We start from the raw sequence: 20,062 nt of genomic DNA, 5'->3' as shown, positions 1-20,062 counted from the left end.
ATGGTGTGTGTCTTTAAGACATGCGTACCGCATCTATTCACCAGCAGTGATCGCTGCTCCGCAATTTTTCGCACCCGCCGGTGGGGACAGCACTGGGCATGTTGTTATAGCGGGGTGCTGCAAAAAGGGCAAGGCACATTCTGCCTTTTTGAAATCGGGCTGTTTTACCAGCCCGAACGAGAACGCTAGTACTGCTGTTAAAGGTTTAATGATTGAGTTTGTTGTTGAGCACAATACTAGTGAGTGTTGACTGTTTATTGATTCCTCGAAGAGTAGTGTGAAAGCAGTGTTACTCCATTATTGGAGCAAACTCCCTTCAGTGCCTCTGGCCTATGCAGTGGACATGAAAGAAACTTATAAAAGTATGGCTGTGTTATTGGAGGGAATAAAGTATAAGGATCATGGATGGAATCGTTGTTGTGATTTAAAGGTAGTTGCACTGCTGTTAGGTTTGCAAGGTGTATTCACAAAGTACTGTTGTTTTCTGTTTTTATGGGACTACGGAGACACTAAAAATCACTAAATCACAAAGAAGTGGCCAAAGAGAGAAACCTATGTTGCTGGAGAGAAAAACGTCAAGTACACTCAATTGGTTGAGCTGCATAAAATCATTTACTTCCGCTTCACATTGAGTTGGGCTTCATGAAGAATTGTGTGAAAGCTCCGGATAAAGAGGGCCAGGCTTTCGGTTATCTGGAGGAAAAGTTTCCAAAGTTAAGCAAAGCTAAAAGAAGGCATATTTGTTGTCCCCCAAATAAGGAAACTGATTACGGATTAAATATTTAAAGCTAAATTAAAGGAAATTGAGTCTGCTGCTTGGTCCTCCTTCAAGGCTGCTGTACATGGTTCTTAGGGAACAGAAAAGAGGCCAACTATGTGTACATCATGAATGAGCTATTGGTTAACTATAAGAATATGTGTTGTAGAATGTTACTTAAAATTCACTTTGTACACTTTCATCCAGGGGCGTAACTAGTTATTTGAAGGCCCCATAGCAAAGGTTTGTAAGGGCTCTTCTGTACCACCCAATGGTGAAAAATTTATTTAACACATGTAACTTTAAAAAGGAAGATGGACCCCCTTCAGCTCTGGGCCTCATAGCAGCTGCACCTCTTGCACCTATGGTAGTTACGCCCATGCTCCCATCTAGACTCTCTTTCCCTGACAACCTGGGTAGTGTAAGTGATGAACACGGGAACATTTTTACCAAGACATTATGACAATGAACAAACGTTTGGTTCAGCCTGGTGCTAATAAGAAATTGTAATATGCTATATATAATCCAGCTGCATCCACCAAAAGGGCCTGTGTACAACCTAAAAAAAGATAATCTATAGTGAAGGTGTTGCACTTAGTATTAAAATTCATATTCATTTTTATTTAACTAGACATGGCAGAAACCTGAGTCAAAACACCAAATGTAAATTGACAAATAATTCTTTATATAAGATTAATAGCAGCAATAAAATACAATACCATCATACAATAAAACGATTGTAATAATATGAACTAGCTCTTTACCAGAAGTCTGTACAGACTAATCTAAAAAATCTACAATGAAAATATGTTTCTTAATTAGGATCCATTTGTATAGAAAAAACTGTCCATCAAATTGACTAATCTCACCAGACGATAATGTCCACAATCTGGAGTCTTAGTATATTTGGTCCAACCTCCGGGTCTTGGAATGTTAACACTTTTAGTGAATACTGAACGGTGTATAGGAGCCGTTCATAAAGAATATCCTCCTGATCTTGTGACCAACTTGAACTCTCGGGAATCAATGAGGAAGGTTGCTGGCACACAACGTCTCTCACTTAAGGTGTGTGGTAGGGAACACGTAAATCCAAGGCTGTAATTGAGTCAGCATGTGACTGCCCTCACCTCCTCCTGCAGCAGTAACGGTGTAGTATATCCTGTAAGCGTGTGCTGGTAGTCGCGCTGACGGCTCACCTGGACCAATGCAACAGACTCCAATGGATACCATAGTCCGGTGAAATAGGAGACAAACGGTAGCAGTATGAATACTCCGATATCTGACGCGTTTCACTTCCGGTCAGTGAGGCTTTATCAAACTCTTTGATAAAGCCTCAGTGATCGGAAGCGATCCAGGAGAGCATTGATCCAGGAGAGCCGTCAGCGCGACTACCAGCATGCGCTTGCAGGATATACTACACCGGGACTGCTGCAGGGGGAGGTGAGGGCGGTCACAAGCTGACTCAATTACAGCCTTGGATTTACGTGTTCCCTGCCACACACCTTAAGTGAGAGACATTGTGTGCCAGCAACCTTCCTCATTGATTCCTGAGTGTTCAAGTTGGCCACAAGATCAGGAGGATATTCCTTATGAACGTCCCCTATACGCAGTTCAGTGTTCACTATAAGTGTTAACATTCCAAGCCCCGGAGGTCGGACCAAATATACTAAGACTCCCGATTGTGGACATAATCGTCTGGTGAGATTAGTCAATTTAATGGACAGTTTTCTCTATATAAATGGATCCTAATTAAGGAACATTTTCATTGTAGAAGATTTTTTAGATTAGTCTGTACAGACTTCTGGTAAAGAACTAGTTCATATTATTACAATCGTTTTATTGTATTTTATTGCTGCTATTAATCTTATATAAAGAATTATTTCTCATTTACATTTGGTGTTTTGACTCAGGTTTCTGCCATGTCTAGTTAGTATTAAAATTCATATTAATTTTTATTTAAGCGCAACACCTTCACTGTAGATTCTGACAATGAAGCATGATGGGGGACCCTGCAATGATGGGGAACCACTTCTGGTTCCTTTTTAGAGCGACCGATGAGACACTGTACAAATGGAAAGCGTCAACATCCTATTTCCCTAAAGCAAAGTGACAACATCCTATTTCCCTAAAGCAAAGTGACTTTACATTTTATCTTTTATTAACAATTACATTAAGGCTAATTTGGATTGTTAAGAGTTTTTGAAGTTTAGTTTGTAAGCGTTTCTATAGTTTTGTTAGTATTTTATAAATGAGTATGATGAGAATATTTAAATTCTATAGAGATTGTAATTTAAATTTTCACTGATCTTACTTTTTTCAGATATAGCTATTATCACTTTTGTTATTTGTGTGTATCTAATAAATGTCACGTGATAGAGAAAATCTGTTTTTGTCCACTGAATTCAGAATCCCTAAATTAGGCGAAAACATATTCACATGCCAGATGCAGAGAATTATTACATTTTGTTGAGTAGTGTAATCTACCTAATGAAAGATACACTAGTCTGTTAGTACCATTACACTTAAACTCCTACCCACCAATATTTTTATGTATGTGCTGCCTTGGATACATTGATTCTCATATTTAAAGGGGAAGATTTATCAAAGCTTTGAGACACCCGATAAGCTCCTGTCATTTTTCAAATACAGATTGTAAAATGACAGAAGCTGATTGGCTGGTACTTTTTCACTTTATCTCTCTCCAAGCTTTGATTAATCTCGCCCTCGGTTTGTTATTGATGTGTCCCTTATTCTCTCCAAGCTTTGATTAATCTCGCCCTCGGTTTGTTATTGATGTGTCCCTTATTGTACAGTGCTGTATAATGGCACTGTACTAACGCTATGTATTATAATAATTTGCTCCACTGAAAAAATAATATTCTTTGAAATGTATTAAATATAATAATTTACTCACAATGAGTAGCCAATATAAAAATAAGCTGTGATACAGAATGTCACATATTAATAACATTAAACCTTGCTTTCCAGTATTAAAATGGTTTCCCTGAAAGCAGGAACATTGTTTTCTATACTGCAGTGATGAATTACTCATTAAAAATGCTGCTTGAGTAAGTTCTAAATTGTCTTCCTTTATGTGTTATTCATGACCTCTTTAGACAATTCACCTACATAGGGAAGTAGAAATGTTGAGTCGCCACATATTTACCATCACAACCATTACATGTTGTGTTGTCTCTTATACATCCTCTGTTGTAATATAGAATTTCCTGTTGTTTAACAATACCTTGTACACGTTTCTTCATGTCATTTAGTCCGATTCATATTTTCATTTTTGCAGGTTAAGACGTGTGAACCAAAATGTTTTTAAAACCCTGATAGTTAAGTTCACGGAAGTGTAATCATGCACTATCAATCTCCGAGCAACCTTTTTGTAGCACATAGGTAAATATCTGCTGGTTAAACTCGTATTTTGCAAGACAACGGGTATGAGTATATGTTTCTATGTATCTGCATCTTTAAGAGTATCTGTTTCTATGGCTGATTAAGCTGATTATTCCTGTCAAAATTCTGTGTTGATAATCAATTGTGACTAAAGTGTAAAATGAAAGATAAGACTATGACCAGAAAATAAGAAGTTAGGTTCACCTATTAACCATCAACTCAAAATGAGTAGACCTCTACTCAAAATCTCCAGCATGCCTGGATATTGACAGGAAATGTATGTTTATATTTAAAAGTCAAATACGTGTTCCAACCCCGAGTGTTTTTGAGACCCAAAAGAACCAAGGATTATAATTATTAAAACCTGAGTATTACAAGTTTCAAAACACATTGTGGATTGGGCCTGCAACAGTGGGCTGATACTTACTTCTTCGGTCATGGTTGCATTATCTGGTCTTCTCAAGTTCTCTGTGCTGCCTGTAGAATAGATGGAGTCCCATGACGCAGCAGCTCCAAGTCACTGATAAGCTGGGAACGAGCTGCATGGTGACATCAATACTGCGCAGCACACTCCTAGCCAATCAGTGAATGAGAACAGCTGCATCACAGGACTACAGCTCTTCTGCTGCAGCTGGGCCTGGGTGATGACCGGAAAACACTATGGGGGGAATTTAAAAAACCCTGCGATGCAGGTTTTCTCCCGCAGCCGCAAGGTTTTGCAATTCAATTAGGGGACTTAAGAAGGGACGCAGTGATTTCTATAGAAATCACCTTGTCTTTTTTGCCGCACCTCCAGAGCAAGTCTGATTTTTCCTGAAATAGTTAATTTTAGGAAAAATCAGTGGGACTTGCTCTGGGACCCCAGCGGCACCCCACCTGAGGACTAATTAAGCAATTGGAAGTTTCCAATTAGCTTAATATTAATAAGTTCCTAATTGCTCACCTTTCTAGGAGGTGTCTTCTGCATACGTCGGAAGCTGGGTAAGTGCGTATGAGTGAGTCTGTGTGTGAGTGACCCCCGGTGTGTGTGACTCCACCGTGTGAGTGTATTCCTCCCTGTCACCGGCGCTGGGAGAACTTCATCTCCCAGTAGCCCATGCACCACCCAGTAGCCCCTGGAGCACCTCAGGAGCCTCCCAGCAGCCCCTTTCCTAGTGACAAGATGGATGGGAGGCCACCGTGAGCCACGGAGACCCCCAGACAGGTGAGAAGCATTTTTTTATTTTTTTCCGCACTGCTGATTGGATACCGTGGGTATCGGGAGAGTGCATACCCACAGTAATCAAAATTGGGCGCAAGGTTTTTCCTTTTGCGCCCAATTGCCAGGGGGAGATAAGGAGGAAGGATAGCAGGAGGAGAAGAATATCAGGTGGCACAGAGGGGGGAAGGATAGCGTGGACAAGAGGGGGAGATAGATGGCAGAGAGGACACAAGGGGAAGATAGATGACAGAAGGAGGAGATGGATGGCAGAGAAAACGGGGGATGGATGGCAGAAATGAGAGGAGAGAGAGGAGATGGATGGCAGGGAAGATGGGTGGAGGAGGAATAAAAATACATTTAAAAATATGCTTTTATTACCCTTAATCCAAATTCCAAGATCAATTCCAGGATTCCAAGATTGGAGCCCGGTAAGACCGAAATACCAGTACTACAAAATTATATTGGAGTCCATAAATTCAAGGCATCAATTATAATTAGAGCAGCAGGTTGCAGTCCATTCCTAGCTCATACTATCACAAATCAAAGCATCAAGAGCATCATTATTACAACAGGGGCATAACTAGTCATTTGTGGGCCCAGTAGCAACATTTGTAAGTCACAACGGCAAAACAAAACTCTCATAATAACATGGGCTCCATAGCAAATGCACCTACAGTATGGCAGTTACTCCCTTAATGAAAAACTATGGTGGTGCTTCTCAGCAGAGCTGTACCTGAGTCTGCAGTATACAGCTTAATGTATGCTGTCCCCACCAGTCCATTCTGCCAGCATCACATGGGAGGCTGTGCTGAGAGCTGCCTTGTCCAGGTTATTATCTTTGATATCCTTAAAGTGAACCTGGCTACTAATCTATTCCACTAGGGTTTATGGTATCTTTAAAAAAAAAAAAAAAAACTATTGAGCTGCTACTGACCATATGACTGTTCGTGTTCAGCTTGTCTGGTATTTGGCCTGCTGTCAGCATGCTATTCAGAGATCATGACTCATACATATGCTGCCATACCCTGATTGTGTTTTTTGTCTGCATTATTCTAAGACTTTATTCTGGGCTTGACATTTTCTGCCTTAGGGCTCCATTATTTCCCTGTAACTGCATTTGTACAGAAATAAACTTAATATCTTTCACCTACACCTGACTCCTCAGCAAATCATTACAAGCAATCAGTTATTTGTAGTGCTGGTCATACACTCTACAATTATCGGGGCGATCCAATATGGGAAATAGGAGAGACTTTCACAACATTGGGCGCTGGCTCATATAGCAGCAGAAAAAGGTCAATATATAAGTCACCAACTTACAAATACAATCATAAATATAAAAAATGACCTTACAAATCCGCGCTAATGAGATGTTCTGGATAATGAACCTTTTTCACAGATTCCAAACGTATCTCAATGAGTCCATATGTAAAAACATAGAAAAAGAAAGAAAAATGTTCTTTTGTCATACAGTAAATGTTATAAATGTTGTACACCTCAGGTGTCAGAAACGGATGGAGAGGTGATATTAGTCCCAACCCAGGACTAAAGTAGATCTTGAGAAAGTATCCAAATAGTCCATTCAGATGCACCCCCACCGTGATAAGACCAAATGGTGCTTACATGTAAGCTTACATGAGTAATGCAGGATACAGGTACGTAGCAGTTTCTTTTTATGGTTCTCTTTCACAAACACAAATCCACAGGTTTCTCACATGGATCGAGTCCACAGGGCCCCAAAAAAATAATAATAATGGGACCAGACAGTCACAAAGAGTAACTAATATTCCATAGGTTTATTGAAAAAATATATTAAAAACACATGATAGACATACCCTATGTGCAACACACAGACCTACAGCGAAAGATGGATCCCGGGAATAACGCTGGGTAAGTATAGTGGAACACACAAGGTAAAAAACAGACCGCCCGATAATTGAAGCGTGTGTGCATTCAACCGAGGTTAAAATATCGCTTGGTTGGGCATGCCGGATTGTCCAGAAAGCCCGTCCGATGCGATATTTATGAGTTAAAATGTCGGACGCATCGAGCAGTGTATGCCCAGCCGCGGCCGACAGACATTTCCTGTGTTCCTTCCCATGAAAAGAACAGGGAAATGTCTCCTCCCCCGGGGGCGGAGCGCAGACGTCAGGCTAATACACTATGAGATATCCCACAGTGTATGCCGCGGACATCTGCGGGCTGGCAGACTGCCAGATAAAGTGTCTGACAGGCATTTTATCTGGACGTGTATGCCCAGATTTAGACACAACCAAATCCAAAAACATACTGGTAGGTTAATTTGCTCCTGACAGGAAATTAACCCGAGTGTGTATGTGTCTGAGCATGTAGTAGGGAATATAAAGTGTAAGCCTCGCTAGTGCAGGGACTTATGTGACTGGCCAAAATATTCTCTATAGAAGCACTACGGAATGTGTGCCCTATATAAATAACTATTCATTAATAAATAAATCAACTGAGATTGGTTCTCATGATTATGATTATTTTTTTATTGAGTGTGCAGACAGATTATGCAGTGATATACTGTATTTTGAGAGGATCATAACAGAAATAAATTACATACAGGGGGAGATGTATTAAACCTGGGGGTGATAGAAAGTGGAGACAAATAAAGTAACATCAGCATCTAACTGTCATTTTACAGACTGTGGACCTGATTCAGAGATGGACTGATTTGCAGAGCCGCACACAAGCGGCTGCACTATTCTGCCCATCTCAGATGTAAATGCAGAAAGATGTCAGATGTTGAAGGCTGGGATCACCATCATGGCCAATGCGCGATGGTTGTTCTTTTGGTCAGGTTGCGGGAGCTGAGGCCTCCCACCGCCTGACCAGGTGCTGGTCACTTAAGAGGCCATGAATCTGCATCCACCAATGTAGACCCTGGCTCCGTCCCTCCCAGAAAACAGGTGACACGCTCCTTATTTCCAGGAATGGTGACCAGGCATGCCCCTGCTGCGCTCCCCAAACACTGCAGCATGCCCGGATTAATGTACATCTCTGAATGCTGTGTTTGAAAAATGACAGCTAGAAGTTGATTGGCTGGTATCTCTCCACTTTATATCTCTTTAAAGTTTGATACATCTCCCGCAAAATGAAATGCAACAGAAGATAATAATGACCCTGCCCAAATGAGCTTATTATTTAGGGAAAGTTAGCAGAATAACAACTGCAGTCGCTGTTGAGGAGAGAGTGTGGCTCTATTGTAGGGCACAAGCATTATCGTCTAACAATAATAAAGCAGCAAGTGGTGACCAGAGTTTATGTGCAGTTAGTGTTGTGGTAGTACAGTTGGAATGAGGAAAGACCATGTGAGACTGAAAAATTAAACATAGGCTAGTCATTTGAAAAGTCTCAAAGCAGACCTTCTTCCTATTCTACAGTAGAGCAGGTTGTAGGTATAGTGCTGTACACCCACTATTGTGTTTATAGAATAAATATGTATCCTGGGGTTTTTCTATAGCATCATGTATGTTGCTGGAGGCATAGTCAGGACACTTGTACCCCATGTGCTACCACCACAGAGTAGAAATCACCGAGGGTGGAACAAAGATAGCAACAGCAGTAGCAGCTGATAACAATAACACTGGGTCCAGCAGCTGAAATTAAATTGTTTTAATTAATTTCATTAATTTAAGAATAAAAAAATAAAATTTTTTATTAAATATGTGTGATATTAATCAGTGTGGAAAAATGTAGTTACAATTAACACCAAATATAATGATAAAGTATTTTAACTTAAATCAACAAAGTATTAATTTAATTAACACCATAACCAACATGTTCAAAATCATTGTCAAATTAACATTATCTATTACCAAATATTATTTACAAATGGAATTAAGTATTATCAACATTAACTTAATTTCTTTGTTCTAGTTTACAGTTTCCCCAAAACAGTCCTCATGGCCCTTTCACAGTGTTCACTCCTGGATTTTGCTGGGCTGGGTGGTAATCACCAAGGAGGGCACTTTTTCAATTTGAGGGGGGCATTTTTGATGCAACGCTTCGTGTTGTTAAAGATACAATGGGTAGTCCGCGCAATACACAGCACATATGTTTGTAGTTTTTATACACATATGTGACACTATATACCCCCACATCAGGGCCATAACTAGGATTTTTGGCACTCAAGCAACACAGTAATTTGGCGCCACCCCCCAAAAAAACAAAAACAAAACAAAGACGACGTTCTTCTGCATGCACGCTCCCGACAAGGGTGTGTGGTTATGTGACACAGTAATGCCCCTTACACATAATGCTACACTAAGTAATGCCCATTATAACACATTATGCCACACATTATGCCCTTATAACACATTATGCCACACAGTATTGCCCCTAATAACACATTGTGCCACACATTAATGCTCCTTACACATTATGTCCCTCCCCCTCCAGCAGCCTCTTACCGTTCCCCTCTCTCCTCCAGCAGCCTTTTACCTTGCCCCCTGTGTGCCTGCGTCAGCAGGCGTTGATTTGGTGCTGCACTGGCAGCCAGCTCTTGAGACTAGAGACACAGCGCCGCCATAATTCTAATGTGGCGCCGGTCGCGAGCCAATTGGAGCTCATGGATTGACAGTTGCTGCTGATTGGCTGTTGGTCCGCGAGCTCCGATTGGCTTGCGACTGATGCCATATTAGAATCACAATGGCGCTGTGCCTTTAGTCTCAAGGGCTGCTGTGGGCGGCTGCCTGACAGTGCAGCTGAAAATCAACATTTGCAGCCACACGGGCCCCCGTCACCTCCCTCAAGTCCGGAGCCCGGGGCATATGCCCCCCTAGCTGCGGCCCTGCCCACTTGCATATAAAAATATATTTAAGGATCCCCCTCATATAAGATATAATTCATAGTCCAGTTTTGTACATCTGCAGCATTTTATCACTGCATTTCTCTGGCTACATCACATGCATTTATTTAAAGATTTGTATAAAGTTTGGGAAAGTGATCCCTCATATGAGTATATATACAGTGCATCCGGAATATTCACAGCGCTTCACTTTTTCCACATTTTGTTATGTCACAGCCTTATTCCAAAATGGAATAAATTCATTTTTGTCTTCAAAATTCTAAACACAATACCCCATAATGACAATGTGTAAAAAGTTTTTTTGAGATTTTTGCAAATTTAATTAAAAAAAAAAAAAAAACCTAAGAAATCACATGTACATAAGTATTCACAGCCTTTTCTCAATACTTTGTTGATGCACCTTTGGCAGCAATTACAGCCTCAAGTCTTTTTGAATATGATGCCACAAGCTTGGCACAGCTATCTTTGGGCAGTTTTGCTCATTCCTCTTTGCAGCACCTCTCAAGCTCCATCAGGTTGGATGGGAAGCGTCGGTGCACAGCCATTTTTAGATCTCTCCAGAGATGTTCAATCGGATTCAAGTCTGGGCTCTGGCTGGGCCACTCAAGGAAATTCAGAGTTGTCCTGAAGCCACTCCTTTGATATCTTGGCTGTGTGCTTAGGGTCGTTGTCCTGCTGAAAGATGAACCGTCGCCCCAGTCTGAGGTCAAGAGTGTTCTGGAGCAGGTTTTCATCCAGGATGTCTCTGTACATTGCTGCATTCATCTGTCCCTCTATCCTGACTAGTCTCCCTGTTCCTGCCTCTGAAAAACATCCCCACAGTATGATTCTGCCACCACCATGCTTCACTGTAGGGATGGTATTGGCCTGGTGATGAGCAGTGCCTGGTTTCCTCCAAACATAACGCCTGGCATTCACACTGAAGAGTTCAATCTTTGTCTCATCAGGCCAGAGAATTTTGTTTCTCATGGTTTGAGAGTACTTCAGGTGCATTTTGGCAAACTCCAGACGGGCTGCCATGTGCTTTTTACTAAGGAGTGGCTTTCATCTGGCCACTCTACCATACAGGCCTGATTGGTGGATTGCTGCAGAGATGGTTGTCCTTCTGGAAGGTTCTCTTCTCTCGACAGAGGAAAGCTGTAGCTCTGACAGAGTGACCATCGGGTTCTTGGTCACCTCCCTGACTAGGGCCCTTCTCCCCCGATTGCTCAGTTTAGACGGCCGGCCAACTCTAGGAAAAGTCCTGATGGTCCCGAACTTTTTTTCTGTACCCTTCCCCAGATTTGTGCCTCGAGACAATCCTGTCTCGGAGGTCTACAGACAATTCCTTGAACTTCATGGTTGGTTTGTGCTCTGACATGCACTGTCCAGTGTGGGACCTTATATAGACAGCTGTATGCCTTTCAAAATCATGTCCAATCAACTGATTTTACCACAGGTGGACTCCAATTAAGCTGTAGGAACATCTCAAGGATGATCAGTGGAAACAGGATGCACCTGAGCTCAATTTTGAGCTTCATGACAAAGGCTGTGTATACTTATGTACATATGATTTTTTTTTTTTATTATTATTATTATTATTAAATTTGCCAAAATCTCAAAAAAACTTTTTACACATTATCATTTTGGGGTATTGTGTGTAGAATTTTAAGGACAAAAAATAATTTATTCCATTTTGGAATAGGGTTGTAACATAACAAAATGTGGAAAAAGTGAAGAGCTGTGAATACTTTCCGGATGCACTGTGTGTATGCATGTATGTGTGTGTATGTATGCATGTGTGTGTATATATATATATATATATATATATATATATATTATATACACTACCATTCAAAGGTTTGTGGTCACCCAGACAATTTAACTTTTTACATGTAAAGTGACTTTTATTTATCAAATGAGTTGCAAAATGAATAGAACATAAAGTCAAGACATTGGCAAGGTTAGAAATAATGATTTTTATTTTAAATAATGATTTTGCCCTTCAAACTTGCTTTTGTCAAAGAATGCTCCTTTTGCAGCAATTATAGCATTGCAGACCTTTGGCATTCTAGCTGTTAATTTGTTGAGGTAATCTGCAGAAATTTCACCCCACGCTTCCTGAAGCACCTCCCACAAGTTGGATTGGCTTGATGGGCACTTCTTGCGTACCATACGGTCAAGCTGCTCCCACAACAGCTCAATGGGGTTGAGATCTGGTGACTGCGCTGGCCACTCCATTACAGACAGAATACCAACTACCTGCTTCTTCCCTAAATAGTTCTTGCATAATTTGGAGGTGTGCTTTGGGTCATTGTCCTGTTGGAGGTGGAATTTGGCTCCAATCAAGCGCTGTCCACAGGGTATGGCATGGCTTGCAAAATGGAGTGATAGCCTTCCTTATTCAAAATCATTTTTACCTTATACAAATCTCCCACTTTACCAGCACCAAAGCAGCCCCAGACCATCACATTACCTCCACCATGCTTGACAGATGGAGAACAGGCACTCTTCCAGCATCTTTCACTTGTTCTGCGTCTTACAAATGTTCTTCTGTGTGAACCAAACACCTCAAACTTCGATTCGTCTGTCCATAACACTTTTTTCCAATTTTCCTCTGTCCAATGTCTGTGTTCTTTTGCCCATATTAATCTTTTCCTTTTATTGGCCAGTCTCAGATATGGCTTTTTCTTTGCCACTCTGCCTAGAAGGCCAGCATTCCGGAGTTGCCTCTTCACTGTAGACGTTGACACTGGCGTTTTGTGGGTACCATTTAATGAATCTGCCAGTTGAGGACTTGTGACGCGTCTATTTCTCAAACTAGAGACTCTAATGTACTTGTCTTCTTGCAAAGTTGTGCACCGGGGCCTCCCACTTCTCTTTCTACTCTGGTTAGAGCCCGTTTGTGCTGTTCTCTGAAGGGAGTAGTACACACCGTTGTAGGAAATGTTCAGTTTCTTGGCAATTTCTCTCATGGAATGGCCTTCATTTCTTAATACAAGAATAGACTGTCGAGTTTCACATGAAAGTTCTCTTTTCCTGGACATTTGGAGAGTATAATCGAACCCACAAATGTGATGCTCCAGATACTCAATTAGCTCAAAGGAAGGCCAGTTTTATAGCTTCTCTAACGAGCAAACCCATTTTCATCTGTGCTAACATAATTGCACAAGTATTTTCAAGGGTTTTCTAATCATCCATTAGTCTTCTAACGTGCTTGGCAAACACAATGTACCATTAGAACACTGGAGTGATGGTTGCTGGAAATGGGCCTCTATACACCTATGTAGATATTCCTTTAAAAAGCAGACATTTGCAGCTAGTATAGTCATTTACCACATTAACAATGTATAGAGTGTATTTCTGATTAATTTAATGTTATCTTCATTAAAAAAAACAGTGCTTTTCTTTCAAAACTAAGGAAATTTCTAAGTGACCCCAAACTTTTGAACGGTAGTGTACATATAAAATTGTGACTTTGCATGTTGCTTATTGCCCTACTTTTGTTTCCATAGGTGACTCAGTTCTACATTCAAATGCACATTCTGCTCACCCTCACCCCAGTTCTTGAGGACCTCACATCCTTCCCGTACGCATTCCCCCTCCTAGTATGTATGCTTCTATCAACCCTGTGTGTCTCTGTGCCCTTTTTATGTACTGTATGCCTGTCGTTCCATTCTCCCTCTTCTTTGTGTCTCCCTCTATACAACACCTACAGTATTATTATAACACTAGAATAAGAAACCCTCTCTCTCTCTGGCTGACCGTTTCCACTGCGCACTTATTCAGCAGAGAGGACAGACCTTCTGCAATTGTTTATAGAGTCTTAGCTTCTTCTATCATAAGAACCCACAACACAATTTTCCACTGTGCCCCTCACAACACACACTTTTTTATTCTCTTGCCCTGTACCTTCTCCTGCTAACCTCACTCCTCCCCCACTCGCTCCTTCCCCTTCTCAGGCAATTACCCCTTCTAACCCCTTACCTTTCTCCTCTTCTACTGGGGTGCTGTCAGTTGCCATTCAAAAGCAGTGGATGAACCTGAGTATGGCAGGTAAGCACAGATTTCACTCTTCTTGTGTTATAACTTTTGCCCTATATACCTGGTGAATCTTACCACTGGTGATAACCGCAAAGCCAATATCATTCACTAGTTTCCTCAGAGAAGGCTTCCCCATGTGAATTCAACAAGTATTATTAGCATTATATATATTTATTTACAGTGCCTTCATGTAGGTATGATTATTTTTACATATCACCATGAAGGGGGTGGTACATACTAAAAAAAATCCCTATATATTGGAAGTGGATCTCATGCTTTTAACTGAAATAAAAATTTGGAAGCTCCCTGGCAATATTGACTATGCTAGTTAGCAGCTTGCCGCCACATACTTGCTCAGTGCACAGGAAACTACCTCTCTATATATGCTAGTTTATACAAGCGGTATCAAGATTATGTTGCTAATATGACAAAAAAAAACTAATCATTAAATATATATTAGTGTAAATATCATTCTTGTATCTGGTCATTTTCAGTTTCAAAATGTCAGACTGTACATTACATAGCATATTTACGTTGTATAGTGATGCAAGCAGTGGCGTAACTAGGGTATTTGGAGCCCAGGGCAAATTTGAAAAGGGAGCCCCCCATGCCGACCCATGACCCCCACCCACCCGGACATCCCGACATGTACACGCGCCTTTGGCGCGCGCTGGAAAAAAATGGGTGTGGTCACTTAAAAATGGGGCGTGTCAACATGACACACCCCTTTATTTTCACGCTGAACATTCCTATCCATATGCCCCCCCCATTCAATTTTCCCAGTAGTGGTCCCCCTTATGCAGGCACCCAGTAGTGATCCCCCCTATCTAGTGCCCCCTGTAGTGGTCCCCGCAGTGCCCCTAGCAGTAAGCCCCTTATATAGTGCCCCCAGCAGTAGTCCCCCCCCTCCCATGCAGTGCCCCCAGTAGTGGTCCCCCTGATGCAGGCCCCCAGTAGTGACCCCCCCCCCTATCCAGTGGTCCCTGTAGTGGTCCTTCCTGTTATTTGACCCTAGTTGTGGTCCCCCCAGTGCAGTGCCCCTAGTAGTAGGCCCCTTTTATAATGCCCCCAGTAATAGTTCCCCCCCCCCAAGCAGTGGTCCCCAGTTGAGGTTCCCCCTCCCGATTAAGTGCCCCCTGTAATAGCCCCCCCCAGTAGAGGTCCTCCCAATAATGGTGCCCCCAGTAGTAGCCACCCCCCCATTGTGCCCCCACCCGAGTAGAGGTCCCCCCAGTAGTAGCCACCCCCCTCCCCCGTTGTGCCCCCAGTAGTGCTGACAGATTTTAAAAAATATATATATAAAAACATACTTACCCGAATCCATGCTGCTGCTCGACACGGCTCCCGCCGCCGCCCGCCAATCCTCCCGGGCTGGCGCGCTCAGCATAATGGGAGAGACGTCATGATGTCATGACGTCTGTCCCATTACCCACTGCAGGAGCCGGACGGAAGCCCGGCTCTTGCAGTGGGTGCTGCAGCAGTCAATGAGAGTCTATCTGACTCTCATTGGCTGCTGTTTAACACACGCATCGCCGCCAGCGCTGGTGGCGATGCGTGTGTTATGCACAGCCTGAGCCCGCCTCCTGGCGCTATTGGGCAAGTGCTCAGGGGGAGGGAACGGGCTCAGGTGTGCAGTGCTTCCAGCACCGGTCCTGTGTAAATGTGTAGCGCTGACCGCACTCACTGCGGTCGGCGCTACACTGGTGGCTAACTAGGGCGGGCCGGACCGTGGCCGGCGGCGCTGCCATTCCCACGGCGCCCAGGGCACACACCCTGCTCGCCCTTCCCTAGTTACACCACTGGATGCAAGCTTCCCACATGGATGGGCTCCGCTCCGCAGCACTACCCTGGAGAAGCTTCACTGGCGAAGGAGACTGGCCAGGATGCAGGATTCATAGGTGCGATTTTATGGGCCCTTAACTATTCCATTCATGTGGTGGCCACTTCATTCCTTAAGCCAGGGGTGGGGAACCTATTTTCTGCTGAGGGCCATTTTGATATATATAACATTATTTGCTGGCTCGGTGCATGCTACGCCCCCTCCGTGTGATGTCACATGGGGACGGGGCCACAATCGCCGGGGATTACAGCAATGCCCATAGCATCCTGAGGATGCTCCGGGTAGCTGTAAGAGCAGTGCTGTGACCGTCTGAAGCGACCTAAGGATGTTCCAGGCATCCCTGCTTCATAGATTCTGGCTGCAGGGTGCCATTCTTGGCACCCTGCTAGCCAGGTGAGGCTAGCAGAAAAAAGCTCAGAGGGCCAAACCAAATGATTCTGCAGGCCCTACACGGCCCCCGAACCTGAGGTTCCCCATCCCTGCCTTAGGCTGACAATGCCCTCAATATGTGTGTATATATGTTTATATATATATATATACAGTCAGGTCCATAAATATTGGGACATTGACAGCATTTTCATATTTTGGCCTCTATTCACCACCACAATGGCTTTGAAATGAAATAAGCAAGATGTGATTTAACTGCAGACTTTCAGATTTATTTTGAGGGTAATTGCATCCAAATCAGGTGAACGGTGTAGGAATTACAACGGTTTCTATATGTGCCTCCCACTTTTTAAGGGGCCAAAAGTAATGGGACAAACGAAACAATCCTAAATCTAACTTTCACTTTTTAATACTTTGTTGCAAATCCTTTGCAGGCAATTACAGCCTGAAGTCTGGAACGCATAGACATCACCAGACGCTGGGTTTCATCCCTGGTGATGCTCTGCCAGGCCTCTACTGCAAATGTCTTCAGTTCCTGCTTGTTCTTGGGGCATTTTCCCTTCAGTTTTGTCTTCATCAAGTGAAATGCATGCTCAATTGGATTCAGGTCAGGGGATTGACTTGGCCATTGCATAACATTACACTTTTTAGCCTTAAAAAACTCTTTGGTTGCTTTTGCAGTATGCTTCGGGTCATTGTCCATCTGCACTGCGAAGCGCCGTCCAATGAGTTCTGAAGCATTTAACTGAATATGAGCATATAATATTGCCCGAAACACTTCAGAATTCATTCTGCTGCTTTTGTCAGCAGTCACATCATCAATAAATACAAGGGAACCAGTTCCATTGGCAGCCATACATGCCAACGCCATGACACTACCACCACCATGCTTCACTGATGAGGTGGTATGTTTTGGATCATGAGCAGTTCCTTTCCTTCTCTTCTCTTCCCATCACTCTGGTACAAGTTGATCTTTGTCTCATCTGTCCATAGGATATTGTTCCAGAACTGTAATGGCTTTTTTAGATGTTGTTTGGCAAACTCTAATCTGGTCTTCCTGTTTTTGTGGCTCACCAATGGTTTGCATCTTGTGGTGAACCCTCTATATTCTCTCTTGTGAAGTCTGCTCTTGATTGTTCACTTTGACACATATACATCTACCTCCTGGAGAGTGTTCTTGATTTGGCCAACTGTTGTGAAGGGGGTTTTCTTCACCAGGGAAATAATTCTTTTGTCATCCACCACAGTTGTTTTCCGTGGTCTTCCGGGTCTTTTGGTGTTGCTGAGCTCTCTGGTGCGTTCTTTCTTTTTAAGAATGTTCCAAACAGTTGATTTGGCCACACCTAATGTTTTTGCTAACTCTCTGATGGGTTTGTTTTGATTTTTCAGCCTAATGATGGCTTGCTTCACTGATAGTGACAGCTCTTTGGATCTCATATTGAGAGTTGACAGCAACTGATTCCAAATGCAAATGTCACACCTAGAATCAACTCCAAACATTTTACCTGCTTAATTGATAATGAAATAATGAGGGAATAGCCCACACCTGTCCATGAAATAGCTTTTGAGTTGATAGTCCCATTACTTTTGGCCCCTTAAAAAGTGGGAGGAACATATTGAAACTGTTGTAATTCCTACACCGTTCACCTGATTTGGATGTAATTACCCTCAAATTAAATCTGAAAGTCTGCAGTTAAAGCACATCTTGTTTGTTTCATTTCAAAACCATTATGGTGGTGAATAGAGGCCAAAATCAGAAAATTCTGTCAATGTCCCAATATTTATGGACCTGACTATGTATATATATATATATATATATATATATATATATATATATATAATTATTATTATTATTATTATTATTGTTTTTCACTTGACCATGTCCCCACATGCTGGTCACGCCCCTTCTACTGGCACGCTTTAGTACAGGGATGGAAGGGTGCACCGTAGCATGCAGCTGCTCTAAGTGCCATGACTCCACGCTACACCTCTGTGTAGCTCATGCTGGCCTACCCTCCCAAATTCGCACGGAGCCTCCCAAAAAAGCGTGTGCTGCTCCCGGCCTCCCAGAAAGGCAGGCAAGCCTTTACTGGCTTACATGCGAATGGGTGTGCATTATACACCACCATCTCTGGTATGCTGCTTATATGTTGGTGGAGGATTATAAGTTTTGGATACTTGTTATTGTAGTCATTTATGTTTATGTGATTAAAAATCGTATTACGCTATATTGCGATTTTTTCTTCTTTTTATCTACATGTTATCTACGAGGACCTTACCTGTTGGAACTGGTACTTTTTGAAAATCGAAGAACAAAGCTTTTTCCAATTTTCAGTGAACTTGTGAATGCATTTGGGACTATCTTCCGTTTTATTGGTACCCATCTTCTAGAAGGTGCGCCATTGTACACATCATTATTGTTTAAGTATGACCTTGCGTCTCCTTAAAATGTACACTTAGAGTGACGGAATGAGGGAGTAAGGGAGAAGATAAATGCAGTCCAAGTATAGTAAGGGTGCATTTGCTTACTAAGGCAAACCCCTGATTTATTGTAAAGGTATTTTTGTTTTGCTTTTTACCAATAACCTGTGTGCCCAAAGCAGGGAATAACCACCTAAATGCTTCTTCTCCACCATTGTATCTCATTTAGGTGAATATTTATTATATAATATTTGCGGGATATTCCCTAAAAGTTTTTGGGGAGTTCCAGCATATATAAAGTACCACCTGGATGTATGTACAGGGGACTGCAGCAGATATTAGAATCACACAAACAGCCCCCCTAGAAACCTATGGGGCTGCTATAATGACAGATGGGCTACATTTCGCAATATTTACTATGAGAGCAATTAGTTCCAGGCAATGGCTGCTCGCACATGCGGCCCCTGAACCAATAAGTAAAGTGATCGCTACTGCAATCACTATACTTTCACACTTTACAGGGATGGGCTCCTATCTGACAAATACTTCATTTCTTATTTCTGTAATAACTAGCAATAAATTGTAATCATTGGGACCAAGGAGCTGTTTCAGACCCGCTCGCTAGGAAGCAATCTCTTGTAGCTGGCTGATTTTTGCAATCTGCGCATGCGTATGCATCGCAATGCGCGTGTGCGAAACACTGCGAAAGATCAGGAAGCGCTCGCTTGCCCAGCATAGATTGCCGTGTTGAATGAGTGACAGGAGAGGCTGTTTGTGGGTGGTGACAGGGGCAGGCCACTAGAAACGGGGAAAGTGAAGGTACAAACGCAGGCATGCCTGAGTGTTTCAACACCGTTTCAGAGGTGTGCATAATTAATAGGCAGCATCATAGTACACGTCACCTGGTTGTATTTCACACTGAAGTGTTCGCAGTGCTTGCGGCAGGGTATAATCAACCTCAAGCGCTGCGAGCACATTCGATGGTGCTCGATGTACCAATGTTTCCATGCACTTCCTGGAGATGACGTGCGCAAGTGGGCATCTTAAGACTGGCTGGCGTGTGTCTGCATACACAAAGTGATCGCATGCCAAGACATAGTGGGCATGCTAATACCTTAGCGTACAATCGCCTGCCTTGCTAGGCATGCGCTGGATTTGCATACGCTGGGAGCGAGCGAATGCATCTAGCGAGCAGGTCTG

At 42.6% G+C, this 20,062-nt stretch overlaps 1 protein-coding gene across 2 annotated transcripts in view; it reads left to right on the top strand.

Moving 5' to 3' along the window:
• Positions 1-20,062, top strand: part of LOC148454933 (uncharacterized) — a 68,929-nt gene that overhangs the window by 34,979 nt on the left and 13,888 nt on the right. Inside the window, exons 3-4 of one of the 2 annotated variants that reach the window (XM_088460062.1) lie at positions 14,188-14,226; positions 18,713-18,835. The gene's annotated coding sequence lies outside the window, so the exon portion shown is untranslated. Of the gene's footprint in view, positions 1-13,685; positions 14,148-14,187; positions 14,227-18,712; positions 18,836-20,062 lie in introns of those variants that run through there. The other variant, XR_015873004.1, reaches the window with a different exon arrangement.

The sequence above is a fragment of the Taudactylus pleione genome, unplaced genomic scaffold (assembly GCF_031769625.1).
Source record: "Taudactylus pleione unplaced genomic scaffold, aTauple2 ptg000967l, whole genome shotgun sequence".
In the NCBI taxonomy this organism is placed as follows: domain Eukaryota; kingdom Metazoa; phylum Chordata; class Amphibia; order Anura; family Myobatrachidae; genus Taudactylus; species Taudactylus pleione.
Note: the sequence above shows the minus strand (reverse complement) of the source record. Positions and strands in the feature narration are given on the sequence as shown.